The sequence below is a fragment of the Nerophis ophidion genome, linkage group LG10 (genome assembly GCF_033978795.1).
Source record: "Nerophis ophidion isolate RoL-2023_Sa linkage group LG10, RoL_Noph_v1.0, whole genome shotgun sequence".
Lineage (NCBI taxonomy): Eukaryota > Metazoa > Chordata > Actinopteri > Syngnathiformes > Syngnathidae > Nerophis > Nerophis ophidion.
This window is the reverse complement of record NC_084620.1, coordinates 67,154,579-67,171,267: the sequence shown is the minus strand read 5'-3', so window position 1 is coordinate 67,171,267 and position 16,689 is coordinate 67,154,579. Positions and strand designations below refer to the sequence as shown.

At 43.5% G+C, this 16,689-nt stretch overlaps 1 long non-coding RNA gene across 1 annotated transcript in view; it reads left to right on the top strand.

Annotated features, from left to right (window-relative positions):
• The window catches only part of LOC133559939 (uncharacterized), a 349,440-nt gene that overhangs the window by 85,122 nt on the left and 247,629 nt on the right, over positions 1-16,689 (top strand). Inside the window, exon 3 of the long non-coding RNA XR_009808348.1 lies at positions 11,992-12,056. This is a non-coding gene — a long non-coding RNA (uncharacterized LOC133559939). The remainder of the gene's footprint in view (positions 1-11,991; positions 12,057-16,689) is intronic.

The following is a 16,689-nucleotide window of genomic DNA, read 5'->3' as shown; positions in this document are numbered from 1 at the left end:
CCGCGTGCAACCGGGTCGGCGGGGCGCACACAGATGCAAAAGTGCGCACGCGATCATGCGACAATTCAGCTTTTGTGACAACACGCACATGTCATAATCACAGTGGTGCGCACACGCCAACATGCGCACGCTCGCAACGGGGGGCCGTCCGGTTGTAATGCGCCTCAGTCACGCTACGCTGTGGCTACCGCAATGTGGAGCTTATCGCCGGCTCATATGGACGGATCATGGTCTTAACTGGCGGGACTTAAGAGTTAGACATGGGAAATTAAGACGCCCTTATATGGGCATGCAGCTCATCTGGTGCCACTGAGCTAATGGGCACAGTCGCTTGGTCATGCAAGTCTATTTGCACTCGTAATGTTTCAAAACGAGGCTTATTCATTAGCGCTACAGGCTATCTGGTGCGACACCGTTTCAGTGCTGGACAGAAACGGCCATCCTTTTCAGTGCAGAGTCAGCTGCTTTCCAAGCTGCACACTGACTACTCCAAAGCATATCTGTTTACAGTGGGGCAAAAAAGTATTTAGTCAGCCACCGATTGTGCAAGTTCTCCCACTTGAAATAATAACAGAGGTCTGTATTTTTCATCATGGGTACACTTCAACTGTGAGAGACAGAATGTGGAAAAAAAATCCAGGAATTCACATTGTAGGAATTTCAAAGAATTTATTTGTAAATTATGGTGGAAAATAAGTATTTGGTCACTTCAAACAAGGAAGATCTCTGGCTCTCACAGACCTGTAACTTCTTCTTTAAGAAGCTCTTCTGTCCTCCACTCGTTACCTGTATTAATGGAACCTGTTAGAACCTGTTTAAAAGACACCTGTCCACAGCCTCAAACAGTCAGACTCCAAACTCCACTATGGCCAAGACCAAAGAGCTGTCGAAGGACACCAGGAAAAGATCTGTAAACCTGCACCAGATTAGGAAGAGTGAATCTACAATAGGCAAGCAGCTTGGTGTGAAAAAATCAACTGTGGGAGCAATTATCAGTACAAGACCACTGATAATCTCCCTCGATCTGGGGCTCCACGCAAGATCTCATCCCGTGGGGTCAAAATGATCATAAGAACGGTGAGCAAAAATCCCAGAACCACACGAGGGGACCTGGTGAATGACCTGCAGAGAGCTGGGACCAAAGTAACAAAGGTTACCATCAATAACACACTACACCGACAGGGAATCCAATCCTGCAGTGCCAGACGTGTCCCCCCGCTTAAGCCAGTGCATGTCCAGGCCCGTCTGAAGTTTGCCAGAGAGCACATGGGAGAATGTCATGTGGTCAGATGAAACCAAAATAGAACTTTTAGGTATAAACTCAACTCGTCGTGTTTGGAGGAGGAAGAATACTGAGTTGCATCCCAAGAACACCACACCTACTGTGAAGCATGGGGGTGGGAACATCATGCTTTGGGGCTGTTTTTCTGCTAAGGGGACAGGAGGATTTCATCCGTGTTAAGGAAAGAATGAATGGGGCCATGTATCGTGAGATTTTGTAGCCAAAACCTCCTTCCATCAGTGAGAGCTTTGAATGGTTGACCAAATACTTATTTTCCACCATAATTTACAAATAAATTATTTAAAATTCCTACAATGTGAATTCCTGGATTTTTTTCCCCACATTCTGTCTCTCACAGTTGAAGTGTACCTATGATGAAAATTACAGACCTCTGTCATCATTTTAAGTGGGAGAACTTGCACAATCGGTGGCTGACTAAATACTTTTTTGCCCCACTGTTTGTTGTATTGCATTTCCCTGCAACCTTTTGGTGTTGCAACCTCCTTTTATGCAATTAGGCAGCAAAGGCGTGGAAGAAGGGTTCTTTTGGCTGAAGGGGATAGAAAAGATGGATGGCCAGATGGGAAAGGGGTGTGGGGGAGGAGTGCAGTCGTGAAATGTCACCATTGCCATGCTGTGACCCAACAGGGGGATGATTTCTACTTTATTGCACCTTGAGGGGCTGCAGTGTCTCGTCACCATAGAAGTGGTACACGCACATATTCCACAAACAATAATTAGCCCTGCGGGCTCAGTTTCTGCAGCAGGATTCCCGAACGCCATGAGACTATACGCCAGGGGTGTCCAAACTTTTTCCACTGAGGGCCGCAGACTGAAAAATCAAAGTATGCGGAGGCCGTTTTGATATTTTTCTTTTTTAAAAGCAATACAATAGTTGTAGTGCACCCCACACTGGTTTAAATGTAACTTAGATATTGGGTGTCACTATGTCAAGCGCTTTGAGTCACTTGAGAAAAAGCGCTATATAAATATAATTCACTTCACTTCACTTGCATGGCTTTCCTCAAGTTTGGTCCCCGGTAGAGATGCGCAAATAGGCAATTATATCATCCGCAACCGCATCACCAAAGTCGTCATCCACCCGCCGTCCACCCGAACCAACATTTTATCAGAACCGCAACCGCCCGTTGAAATACATCAGAAGTCGGCCACCTTTACCACTCAAAGAGCTATTTAAACCCGTTTCACAGAGTAAAGAAGACAATGGGAGCCGCTAACGTTCTCACAAATATCTAATGGTGATCATCCTGATGACAACAATAAGGGCGTGCTGTGAAGCCATTACCTTTTGACACCTTCAACAACATGTACAAACCGATTGTTAGTCCAGCAACTTGTTGTGTGCAGTTTACGCAATCACACGTACAAGATTGAAAGGCATACTGGGTGACACAGACTACACTGATGGTTGTGATATAAACAATTTTTATCACTCTTACTAATATGCGCCACACTGTGAAGCCACACCAAACAAGAATGACAAACACGTTTCGGGAGAACATCCTCACAGTAGCACAACATAAACGCAACATAACAAATACCCAGAATCCTTTGCATCCGTGACAATTCCTGAATATATTTTACACCCCTGCACCCTCTTATATACACCGCCCAAATTATAAAAAATAAAAAAAATCTGTAAAAAAAAATGCGATTGCATTGGGACGGATTCCGATGTTTTTAGAGACATTTACTAGGATAATTCTGGGAAATCTCTTATTCTTCTATTGTGTTGCTCGTGTTTTAGTGAGTTAAATAGTACCTGATAGTCGGACGTGTGTCTCCACGGGTGTCTTGACGCCAATGTCTCAGGGGAGTCGACGGCAGCTTTATGGACGGCACAAGATCAGCTTTTCTTCGGTAAGAAGCGACTTTTTACCACGATTTTCACACCGAAACCTGCTGGTTGAAATTCCGTCGTGATCCGTGTTGGCTTGACCGCGCTTTGATCCATAGGAAAGTTTCACCTCCGGGAATTTTAAACAAGGAATCACCGTGTGTTTGTGTGGCTAAAGGCTAAAGCTTCCCAACTCCATCTTTCTACTGTGACTTCTCCAATATTAATTGAACAAATTGCAAAAGATTCAGCAACACAGATGTCCAAAATACTGTGTAATTATGTCATTAAAGCAGACGACTTTTAGCTGTGTGTGTGTGCAGCGCTCATATTTCCTTAAAACCCGTGACGTCTTGCGTACACGTCATCATTACACGACGTTTTCAAGGCGAAACTCCCGGGAAATAATAATTTAGTAAACTAAAGCGGCCGTATTGGCATGTGTTGCAATGTTAATATTTCATCATTGATATATAAACTATCAGACTGCGTGGTCGCTAGTAGTGGCTTTCAGTAGGCCTTTAATAAACTAAACTAAACTAAACAGACTTCTAAAATTAACCCTAATAATCTGAGTTTGAGAAATGTGAAATACAGTTGTGATCAAAATGACTCAACTCCCACACAATTTTGGTGTTTTAGCAAGTTGGACATTTATTCCGTATTTTGTTTATAGTCATATCAAATAAAGATGTGTCAAATAGACAAATGCAACTTAAATTGTAACACTGAATTTTACAAAATACCAAAAAATGACATTTTTCTTAATATCTCATTGACAAAATGATTCAACCCCCTAGTTCCATGCATCTTTAGTACTTAGTAGAACACCCTTTGGCAGTAATGACATCCTTCAAAGGTGATACATAACTTCTTGCAACCATCTACAGGTATTTTAGCCCATTCCTCTTGGGCAAAGGCCTCCAGTTCATTCATATTCTTGGGCTTGCGTGCTGCAACTGCCTTCTTCAAGTCCCACCACAGCTTTTCTAGAGGATTTAGGTCTGGCGACTGTGAAGGCCACTCCAGAGTCTTCCAGCCCTTCTTCTGCAACCACTCTGATGTTGATTTGGAGGTATGCTTGGGATCCTTGTCCTGTTGGAAGGTCCAACGTCTCCCAAGCCTCAGCTTCCTCACTGACTTCATGACATTTGCAGCTAATATATCCTGCTAGGAAATAGAATTCATAGTGCCTTGAACGCGCTGGAGATTCCCTGTACCTGAGGCAGAGAAACAGCCCCAGAGCATGATTGACCCCCCACCATGCTTAACAGTAGGCAAGGTGTTCTTCTCTTTGTAAGCTTCATTTTTTTTCCTCCAGACATAACGTTGATTCATAGGCCCAAAGAGTTCCAGTTTTGTCTCATCACTCCATAGAACAGTTTCCCAAAACCTTTGGGCTTTGTCCAGATGATTTTTGGCATACTGGAGTCTATTTTTTCTTGTTCCTGGTAGTCAGAAGTGGGGTGCGCCATGGAAGCCTTCATCTCGTAGTGCACGCCTTATTGTCTGGGACGAAACCTGCGTTCCCCCCTCTGCAATGTCCTGTTGTAGTTCCTCTGCTGTTTTCCACCACTGTACGCTTCAGCATCCTCTTTCTACCACGCCCAGGTAGTGTTTCCACTGTGCCTTTAGCTTTAAACTTGCAAATTATGCTCCCAACTGTGTCTCTTGGAATGTGTAATGTCTTTGCTATTTTCTTATATCTATATCCTTTCTTATGAAGATAAACTACCTCCTCTCTTGACTTCTTTGACCACTCCCTGGACTTCACCATGTTGCAAATACACCATTGACCATCTACAGTTTTTTTCAATCAGTTTAATTGTTGCTCGTTATGGTTCTAATCACATCTACAGGTGTTTTCAACACCTGATTGGAAAGACCTTATTCAAATTCTGTTCTTAAGAGTTATGATCTTCAAGGGGTTGAATAATTTTGTCAATGAGATATTAAGAAAAATGTTAGTGCGTCTGCCTCACAATCAATCAATCAATCAATCAATGTTTACTTATATAGCCCTAAATCACTAGTGTCTCAAAGGGCTGCACAAACCACCACAACATCCTCGGTAGGCCCACACAAGGGCAAGGAAAACTCACACCCAGTGGGACGTCGGTGACAATGATGACTAAGAACCTTGGAGAGGAGGAAAGCAATGGATGTCGAGCGGGTCTAACATGATACTGTGAAAGTTCAATCCCTAATGGATCCAACACAGCCGCAAGAGTCCAGTCCAAAGCGGATCCAACACAGCAGCCAGAGTCCCGTTCACAGCGGAGCCAGCAGGAAACCATCCCAAGTGGAGGCGGATCAGCTGCGCAGAGATGTCCCCAGCCGATACACAGGCAAGCAGTACATGGCCACCGGATCGGACCGGACCCCCTCCACAAGGGAGAGTGGGACATAGGAGAAAAAGAAAAGAAACGGCAGATCAACTGGTCTAAAAAGGGAGTCTATTTAAAGGCTAGAGTATACGATACAATACGAAGTTCCTGCAGTCCTGGGTTCAAAATCCAGGCTCGGGATCTTTCTTTCTAAATGGTCCCTAGTGTGTGAATGTTGTCTGTCTATCTGTGTTGGCCCTGCGATGAGGTGGCGACTTGTCCAGGGTGTACCCCGCCTTCCGCCCGATTGTAGCTGAGATACGCGCCAGCCACCCCGAAAGGGAATAAGCGGTAGAGAATGGATGGATGGATGTTTTATGTGCCTACGTGCCAGTTTATTTCTCATTGTTGTATATCCTAGCTTTTATGCTAGCGTCCTTTTGTTTGTTTTATTCTACTAACTCCAGCATTTTTGTTATATAGCTCTTTTTAGATAGTACTTTATTTATTCCGTCAGGAGAGTTCCTTCAGGAAAATTACAATTTTCAGCACAATCCCATTCAAGATCAGACAAACATTACAGGGAGACAGAACAGGATCGCTGACGGGTCTGCCGGCTTCCAGCGCCCCTTACAAAAAAAATGAGATACAGGTAAACAAGGGGGGGAGAAAAAAATAGATGATAAAAATAAAATTAAAAAATAATCAGTCTTAGCCTGGGCCCTGGAGAGGAGGTGCAGACTGAGGCCAAGGGGAAAAAACAACTCATAGCCATAGTACACATCCCTCTTACATGTGTGTAAGAGGGAAACATCAAACATCAAAGAACACAGAGGACATTAAAGACATTAAAGCAGCAGACACTTCTACATACAGCTATGAATAAAAAGTAAAAGAAACATATCCACTGTGGTGGCCTCTGCGGTGTTTTGTTATTAGGGACGGCGTGGCGCAGTGGGAGAGTGGCCGTGCGCAACCCGAGCGTCCCTGGTTCAAATCCCCACCTAGTACCAACCTCGTTGTGTCCTGAGTAAGACACTTCACCCTTGCTCCTGATGGGTGCTGGTTGGCGCCTTGCATGGCAGCTCCCTCCATCAGTGTGTGAATGTGTGTGTGAATGGGTAAAATGTGGAAGTAGTGTCAAAGCGCTTTGAGTACTTTGAAGGTAGAAAAGCTCTATACAAGTACAACCCATTTATTTCGAGATGCCACCTCAGTAGAAGCATTTAAGTCTCACCTTAAAACTCATTTGTATACTCTAGCCTTTAAATAGACTCCCTTTTTAGACCAGTTGATCTGCCGTTTCTTTTCTTTTTCTCCTATGTCCCACTCCCCCTTGTGGAGGGGGTCCGGTCCGATCCGGTGGCCATGTACCGCTTGCCTGTGTAACGGCCGGGGACATCTGTGCGCTGCTGATCCGCCTCCGCTTGGGATGGTTTCCTGCTGGCTCCGCTGTGAACTGGACTCTCGCTGCTGTGTCGGATCCGCTTTGGACTGGACTCTTGCGACTGTGTTGGATCCATTATGGATTGAACTTTCACAGTATCATGTTAGACCCGCTCGACATCCATTGCTTTCCTCCTCTCCAAGGTTCTCATAGTCATCATTGTCACCGACGTCCCACTGGGTGTGAGTTTTCCTTGCCCTTATGTGGGCCTACCGAGGATGTCGTGGTGGTTTGTGCAGCCCTTTGAGACACTAGTGATTTAGGGCTATATAAGTAAACATTGATTGATTGATTGATTTAAATAAATGGTGTATATCTTACCTTTGCTGTGTTCACTTGACGCATCCTCGAGGGAATCGAACCCGGTACCACGATGCCGAACCGGCGTAACATGAATAATTTTGATCACAACTGTATCGATATAGAATAACTGCAATGTTGTGTGTGTGTGTGTGTGTGTGTGTGTGTGTGTGTGTGTGTGTGTGTGTCACTTTTCTCGGCATTGATATAACATTCCTCCATGCAGGCCACACGTCTATATCGCCGTGTGTGTGGGACGCAGAAGGGACAAACTGCAGCAATGCCGTCTGTCTGGCCTCCTCCTCCTCCTCCATGCTTTCACGCTGTCTGCTACAAATCTTTCTCCTTAAATGATCTCCCCTCCAATGCACACTCTCTCTCCTTTTTTTGCTCTCTCTCTCTGTACATTTTGTTCCTCCTGCACCAGACACAAAGACCCTTTTTTTTGTGCTCAACTTTGATGCACTTTTTTTCTCCCCCCCCCCATCGTGCATGTGCCTTCGCCTCATTTGACCTATCTCTCTCTGCCTCCTTCTCCCTTGACGCTCGTTTGTCCTTTTTTGATTGCAGCCTTTTTTTTGTGTGTGTGTGTGCTTGTGCTGTTTTTTAAAGATAGTTGATGAATATTGAGTCTCCTGGAAGTTGCACGGAAGCAGCAGCCGCAGACTGTCGGGAACACGGAGTTCAGACGACAGCCCCCGCCTTCCTCCCCTGTATCCTCGCATCCTTGCGTCCTCTCACCTTCCCTCCTCGCTCTCCACTCCTTTTTCTCACGTCGGAACCACGATGAATAATTCAATCCGTGTTGCACTGCAGGTTTCCCCAATCTCCGCCTCTTTCCGAGGCTGCCTTCATGAAATCCACCCCTCTCCGGTCCGAGAAGAAGTAGGGAGAAAGTGAGCTTCTCGGAGCCGACACCAGGTCGCCCGTAAGGACCAGATGAGTCGCCCGCTGGCCCGTTCTAAAAAATAGCTCAAATAGCAGCACTTACCAGTGAGCCGCCTCAATTTTTTAAAATTGTATTTATTTACTAGCAAGCTGGTCCCCCTTTGTTTGACATTTTTAGTTCTAAGAGAGACAAAACTCAAATAGAATGTGAAAATCCAAGAAAATATTTCAAAGACTTGGTCTTCACTTGTTTAAATAAATTCATTTTTTTTTACTTTGCTTCTTATAACTTTCAGAAAGACAATTTTAGAGAAAAAAATAGTGAATTATATTTATATAGTGAATTATATTTATATAGCGCTTTTCTCTAGTGACTCAAAGCGCTTTACATATAGTGAAACCCAATATCTAAGTTACATTTAAAGCAGTGTGGGTGGCACTGGGAGCAGGTGGGTAAAGTGTCTTGCCCAAGGACACAACGGCAGTGACTAGGATGGCGGAAGCGGGAATCGAACCTGCAACCCTCAAGTTGCTGGCACGGCCGCTCTACCAACCGAGCTATACCGCCCCAAATACAACCTTAAAAACGATTTTAGGATTTTTAAACACATATACCTTTTTACCTTTTAAGTTCCTTCCTCTTCTTTATTGGCAATTTAAATCAATGTTCAAGTATTTTTTTTTTATTTGTAAAGAATAATAAATGAATTTTAATTTAATTCTTCATTTTAGCTTCTGTTTTTTCAACAAAAGAATATTTGTGAAATATTTCTTCAAATTTATTATGATTAAAATAAAATATAAATATTCTGGCAAATTTTGAAAATCTGTAGAATCAAATTTAAATCTTATTTTTAAAGTCTTTGGAATTTTTTTTTTAATTTTTGTTCTGGAAAATCTAGAAGAAATAATGATTTGTCTTTGTTAGAAATATAGCTTGGTCCAATTTGTTATATATTCTAACAAAGTGCAGATTGGATTTTAACCTATTTAAAACATGTCATCAAAATTCTAAAATTAATTTTAATCAGGAAAAATTACTAATGATGTTCCATTAATTCTTTTTTTTTAATTTTTCCAAAAATATTTAAATTAGCTAGTTTTTTTTCTTAATTTTTTTCGGTTGAATTTTGAATTTTAAAGCGTCGAACTTGAAGATAAAATATGTTTCAAAATTTGATTTTATTTTTTTTCATGTTTTTTCCTCTTTTAAACCGTTCAATAAAGTATTTTTTCATCATTTATTCTCTTCAAAAAAACCTTCTGTTAAAAGAAAAAAAATGTACGACGGAATGACAGACAGAAATACCCATTTTTATAAATACACATAGATTTATGATGCCAACCGAACGCCTCCCTAGGGAGGTGTTTAGGGCACGTCCAGCTGGTAGGAGGCCACGGGGAAGACCCAGGACACGTTGGGAAGACTATGTCTCCCGACTGGCCTGGGAACGCCTTGGGATCCCCCGGGAAGAGCTAGACGAAGTGGCTGGGGAGAGGGAAGTCTGGGTTTCCCTGCTTAGGCTGCTGTCCCCGCGACCCGACCTCGGATAAGCAGAAAAAGATGGATGGATGGATTTATTTATTAAAGGTAAATTGAGCAAATTGGCTATTTCAAGCAATTTATTTAAGTGTGTATCAAACTGGTAGCCCTTCTCATTAGTCAATACCCAAGAAGTAGCTCTTGCTTTCAAAAAGCTTGGTGACCCCTGCTTTAGCCCATTTCATAAATGGTTCCTGTAAATCTCCGATGAGGTGATAGGAGGATGGGGAGGAGTGAGTCAGCCAGGGGGGGAAAAACAACGTGGTGACAGCTCCATAACCAGGAAAAAAACACGTGGCGGTCTTCCAGAAATCAGCTGTTGTCTGATGTGTGTGTCATAACACTTTTCATAACAGACATTCTCACCTTCCTAATGATGGGTGCACAATAATCGGGATAATCCATACTTGTACTCTCACATACGTTCAGTCAAAACAGCTCTGTCGACTTTTTATTATTTCCACATCGTGTCGTGCGCCTCTCAAAAGCAGACAATCAGAGATATTCACGCCAGGCGATACCCTCCTGATGTGACCGTTTCCATGGCGACCAGGCCCATGTCTGAGCATCTTTACTCTGGTCGCATAGGGGAGGTGGGGGAGTGTGTTCCGTGAGCCAATCACGGGCAGCCACACACTGGATGTGGTCTAAACCAGTGGTCCTCAAATGGGGGTACTTGAAGGTATGCCAAGGGTAAGTGAGATTTTTAAAAAATATTCTAAAAATAGCAACAATTCAAAAATCCTTTATAGATATATTTATTGAATAATATTCAACAAAATGTGAATGTCAGTTCATAAACTGTGAAAAGAAATGCAACAATGCAATATTCAGTGTTGACAGCTGGATTTTTTGTGGATATGTTCCATAAATATTAAAGATTTCTTTTTTTTGTGAATCCAGATGGATCTCTATTACAATCCCCAAAGAGGGCACTTTAAAGGCCGACTGAAATGAGATTTTCTTATTTAAACGGGGATAGCAGGTCCGTTCTATGTGTCATACTTGATCATTTTGCCGGATTTTTGCTGAAAGGATTTAGTAGAGAACAACGCCGATAAAATTCTGAACTTTTGGTCGCTAATAAAAAAAGCCTTGCCTTTACCGGATGTAGCAGACGATGTGCGCGTGATGTCACGAGTTGTAGGGCTCCTCACATCCTCACTTTGTTTATAACCGTAGTCTCCAGCAGCAAGAGCTATTCCGACCGAGAAAGCGACAATTTCCCCATTAATTTGAGCGAGGGTGAAGGATTCGTGGATGAGGAAAGTTAGAGTGAGGTACTAAAAAAAATAAAAGGGAAAAAAAGAAAGAAAAAGCGACGGCTCCAATTACATTTCAGATGTAATTAGACACATTTACTAGGAGAATTCTGGAAAATCCCTTAGCTGTTTATTGTTTTAATAGCGTTTGAGTGAGATTCAAAAGTCATACCTGAAAGTCAAGAACGTACAACAGTTCTTCTCAACAAAAGAAGCAAAATATAACCTCGTAGAAACAAGTCATTTAAAACAATCGTATGCACGTATGACACTTAAGACTTTTTTTTTACATCACTATGTAGAATTAAACCATGCAATGGATTAATAGTAAAGAAGTCAAACAATGTACTAATATTTATGAACGTGTTCAACCTCAAAGTGTTTACAAAGTACAAAGAGGAATCATGATACACATTTTGAACTTAATAAACATGAGATTGTCCATCTCATTATGTCAGGGGTGTCCAAACTTTTTCCACTTAGGGCCACAGACTGAAAAATCAAAGCAAGCGGGGGACATTTTGTTATTTTAAAAACCAATACAATATATGTATAACCAATATATATTTAGGCCTCCACTCAGGCTTGATCCCGGGGACCCCAAAGGGTTTTGGTCCAAAAAAATATTAAAAATGTGTCATTATTTAGTATAATTTTGTTTTATTATTATTGTAGTTTTAAATCTCCAGATCAACATTAGGTCCATCTGTCAATATAATGATTTTAAAGATTTAAGTTCTATGCTTTTTTCATCAAAGACATTTTTTGATGTAAAAAACACAAAATATGCAATGTTATCACCCAATATTTTTTTCAAGTGGAATATTTCAGGTTATATAATAATTGGAGCCTTAAAAAAGTCAATACCTCATAACACCGTTGATTTTAATTCATTATTATTTTTTGAGCAATGACACTTAAAAACAAATCACACTAAAATGATTGGGGATCCAAAAGGGTCCTACTCATTAAAGTGTTGGAAAATAAATCATACATTTTTTTTACTGTTTACTTTTAACACAATAATCTCGAGATCAACTTCAGATCTATCCGTCAATTATAAGTTTTATTGTTGTTTTGTCAGGCTTGGACTGTGGGTGTTTGTGCTTCCTCGATGCAAGGATGATGTGGGACGAATCAGCCATGAATGTAAGTACATTTTTATTTGTTACTTCTAAATACAAAAATAAACAAACTAAGGGCGCTCACAAGGAGGTATAAAACTTGGAGCAGCAAGGTCGTAGATTACAATGAAAGTCAGAACGGCATGGGTAATGAAAGTTAATGTTCCCAGACTGATGGACAGAAAGAAATTGACTTAAATAGTGGCTGTGAATAATTAGGAACAGGTGCGGGACTGAGGGCATGGGCGTGACTAGGAGGGCAAGGTGAAAAGCAATGAGTTGTCATGGTAACAAAACAAACCAGGAAGTGAAAAAACGGAACAAGAGTCCAGAAAACAAAACAAAACATGATCAAACATAAAACCAGATTTACAGACGTGACAGAGCCCCCCCATTAAGGACAGCTTCCAGATGTCCCACAATGATCAAGAGTCATGGGAGGGCGGGCGGGGGACATGGCGGTGGATCGCCAAACCACGTGTCCCCGTATCCATCGGGGCAGAGTCAGGTGGCGACGACGCGTGGAAGACCGAGGTGGGCGACCCGGGAACGGCCATATCCGCGGCCGACCCCCTTGGCGTGGCGGACGACCACGTAATGGCCACATCCGTGGCCGACGAGGAGGTCGGCGCCTAAGGCGTGGCGGACGACCACGTGGTAGCCACTTTCGTGGCTGACAAGGACGCGGTCGACGTGGGCTTGGCGTTGGAGCAGCAAGGTCGTAGATTACAATGAAAGTTAGAACGACATGGGTAATGAAAGTTAATGTTCCCAGACTGACGGACAGAAAGAAATTGACTTAAATAGTGGCTGTGAATAATTAGGAACAGGTGCGGGACTGAGGGCATGGGCGTGACTAGGAGGGCAAGGTGAAAATCAATGAGTTGTCATGGTAACAAAAACAAACCAGGAAGTGAAAAAACGGAACAAGATTCCAGAAAACAAAACAAAACATGATCAAACATAAAACCAGATTTACAGACGTGACAGAGCCCCCCCCATTAAGGACAGCTCCCAGATGTCCCACAATGATCAAGAGTCATGGGAGGGCGGGAGGGGGACATGGCGGTGGATCGCCAAACCACGTGTCCCCGTATCAATCGGGGCAGAGTCAGGTGGCGACGACGCGTGGAAGACCGAGGTGGGCGACCCGGGAACGGCCATATCCGCGGCCGACCCCCTTGGCGTGGCGGACGACCACGTACTGGCCACATCCGTGGCCGACGAGGCGGTCGGCGCCCAAGGCGTGGCGGACGACCACGTGGTAGCCGCTTCCGTGGCTGACAAGGACGCGGTCGGCGTGGGCTTGGCGTTGGGGGTCGACGTGGGCTTGGCGTTGGCGGTCGACGTGGGATTGACGTTGGCGGTCGACGTGGGATTGGCGTTGGCGGTCGACGTGGGCTTGGCGTTGGAGCAGCAAGGTCGTAAATTACAATGAAAGTTAGAACGGCATGGGTAATGAAAGTTAATGTTCCCAGACTGATGGACAGAAAGAAATTGACTTAAATAGTGGTTGTGAATAATTAGGAACAGGTGCGGGACTGAGGGCATGGGCGTGACTAGGAGGGCAAGGTGAAAAGCAATGAGTTGTCATGGTACCAAAACAAACCAGGAAGTGAAAAAACGGAACAAGAGTCCAGAAAACAAAACCAAACATGATCAAACATAAAACCAGATTTACAGACGTGACGGAGCCCCCCCCATTAAGGACAGCTTCCAGATGTCCCACAATGATCAAGAGTCTTGGGAGGGCGGGAGGGGGACATGGCGGTGGATCGCCAAACCACGTGTCCCCGTATCCATCGGGGCAGAGTCAGGTGGCGACGACGCGTGGAAGACCGAGGTGGGCGACCCGGGAACGGCCATATCCGCGGCCGACCCCCTTGGCGTGGCGGACGACCACGTAATGGCCACATCCGTGGCCGACGAGGCGGTCGGCGCCCAAGGCGTGGCGGACGACCACGTGGTAGCCACTTCCGTGGCTGACAAGGACGCGGTCGGCGTGGGCTTGGCGTTGGCGGTCGACGTGGGATTGACGTTGGCGGTCGACGTGGGATTGGCGTTGGCGGTCGACGTGGGCTTGGCGTTGGAGCAGCAAGGTCGTAAATTACAATGAAAGTTAGAACGGCATGGGTAATGAAAGTTAATGTTCCCAGACTGATGGACAGAAAGAAATTGACTTAAATAGTGGTTGTGAATAATTAGGAACAGGTGCGGGACTGAGGGCATGGGCGTGACTAGGAGGGCAAGGTGAAAAGCAATGAGTTGTCATGGTACCAAAACAAACCAGGAAGTGAAAAAACGGAACAAGAGTCCAGAAAACAAAACAAAACATGATCAAACATAAAACCAGATTTACAGACGTGACAGAGCCCCCCCCCCCCCATTAAGGACAGCTTCCAGATGTCCCACAATGATCAAGAGTCATGGGAGGGCAGGAGGGGGACATGGCGGTGGATCGCCAAACCACGTGTCCCCGTATCCATCGGGGCAGAGTCAGGTGGCGGCGACACGTGGAAGACCGAGGTGGGCGACCCGGGAACGGCCATATCCGCGGCCGACCCCCTTGGCGTGGCGGACGACCACGTAATGGCCACATACGTGGCCGACGAGGAGGTCGGCGCCCAAGGCGTGGCGGACGACCACGTGGTAGCCACTTCCGTGGCTGACAAGGACGCGGTCGACGTGGGCTTGGCGTTGGCGGTCGACGTGGGCTTGGCGTTGGAGCAGCAAGGTCGTAGATTACAATGAAAGTTAGAACGACATGGGTAATGAAAGTTAATGTTCCCAGACTGACGGACAGAAAGAAATTGACTTAAATAGTGACTGTGAATAATTAGGAACAGGTGCGGGACTGAGGGCATGGGCGTGACTAGGAGGGCAAGGTGAAAAGCAATGAGTTGTCATGGTAACAAAAACAAACCAGGAAGTGAAAAAACGGAACAAGAGTCCAGAAAACAAAACATGATCAAACATAAAACCAGATTAACAGACGTGACATGTTTGTTTTTTGTTTGTTCATTTTAGGCCCTTCTTTAAAAAAAAAAAGAGCTCAGTTTTTTATATGGCAAACACAAAATATGCAACATTTTCCCCCAAAAATATGCCAAAGTGGAAAATTTAACGTGACGTAATTGGAGCCTAGAATAGGTCAATAATTCATAAAGACATTGATTTTGATTCATTATTATTTTTTAAAGAAAGAAACAGCCTGCATGACAGCTTTGTGTTATTAGAGTAAAAACATTGCAACATTTTTTTGTTACATTTCAATCTTATTTTTAAAATGTGCCGTGGGGGCCGTTACGACCCCTACTACGACCTACTTTACTATAAATTAATTTATTTTTATAAAATGTAGTTATGGAGTACATTCTGTTCAAATTAAGAACTGGAAGTGAATAAAAGTGTTAGTAATTGCTATTAAATGGGAAAGGGACCTTGGATTAAATAAGATCTGTTTCTTCCTAATCCTTTTAGAACATGTTGAAAAGAAAAACTGGAAATTGTGACGTTCAAAAGAAACCTGAACCAAAAACTATAAACTTCATTCGTGTTGTGTTCGCTATGTTAGTTTTAGCTAACACCATCAATGCAAAAAAAAAAAAAATACTTTTGACGAGGCATTTAATGCAAATTTTGTGCTACAGCTTTTCTCTCGTAAGATTCGCTTTTTCAATGCAATTTGTCATACAAATTTTACTCTGGTTTTCGTACTGTCGAGGTTATCCTACTGCCACATGTTGCACGTAACAAATTTTGTCTGCGAATCATTCAGCGGGATCGAGTTCCCAAACAATCACACAATTTTTTTTTTCTTCATAATTAGTACGACAGCAAAACAAAAAAAGGTGATAAATATGTGATAGTTTCTGTCAGGTTCAAACCCAGATGACATCTATTAAACAAGACAAGAAGCAAAGAATTAAACAGAGACCGAATTAAATTTGGCTCAATGGAGGAGAGACGTCTGGGCTTTTACTCTTGTAGTCTCCCAGCACCCTCTGGCGAAAGATTGTATGCCCCCGCCTTTATTTGGACTTTCCCTGATTACATGGCAACAGCTGTTTCTAAGGGACGGAGGTCGTAAAAAGCCATTGCCTTTAATAAAGCCATTGCCTTTAATAATTCAAAGTTCAAAGAAAAGGTCGTAAACAGTTCACAGAAAAGGTGGTAACAAAGTTCAAAGAAGAGGTCCCTGGAGGTAATTCAGGTCCTGCTTCATTTTTGCTTTGTAGTTCTTGGGTCAAAACAATATATTTCTGTTGATTACAATACATGAAAGAAACATAACACCTTCATGTTACGTCCCGTCCTACATAGTGGAGTTTTACAAGCCTTTTGTTTGGTCGGATCAACAACAGCTTTTGTCTGCTCGCCGGGAACTCATTGAAACACAAAGTTTCGTGATAACTTGGAGACAATTATTCTGACAGTTTCCTCTCCTGGCTCCTCTGTACTCAGTCGTGCTTCCTTTTGTGTGTGATGGGGGACAAGGTTGGATCATCGGGGTATTGTTTTTAAGTCTGTAAACCACTTTGAATTTTTTTTTTGTATGAAAAGTGCTTCATGAATAGAGTTGAAACACTGTGAATTCAACAAAGAACTCGTAGCAAAGTCAAAGGTGACGTTAGCTTGGTTCTTCTCTCCACATACAA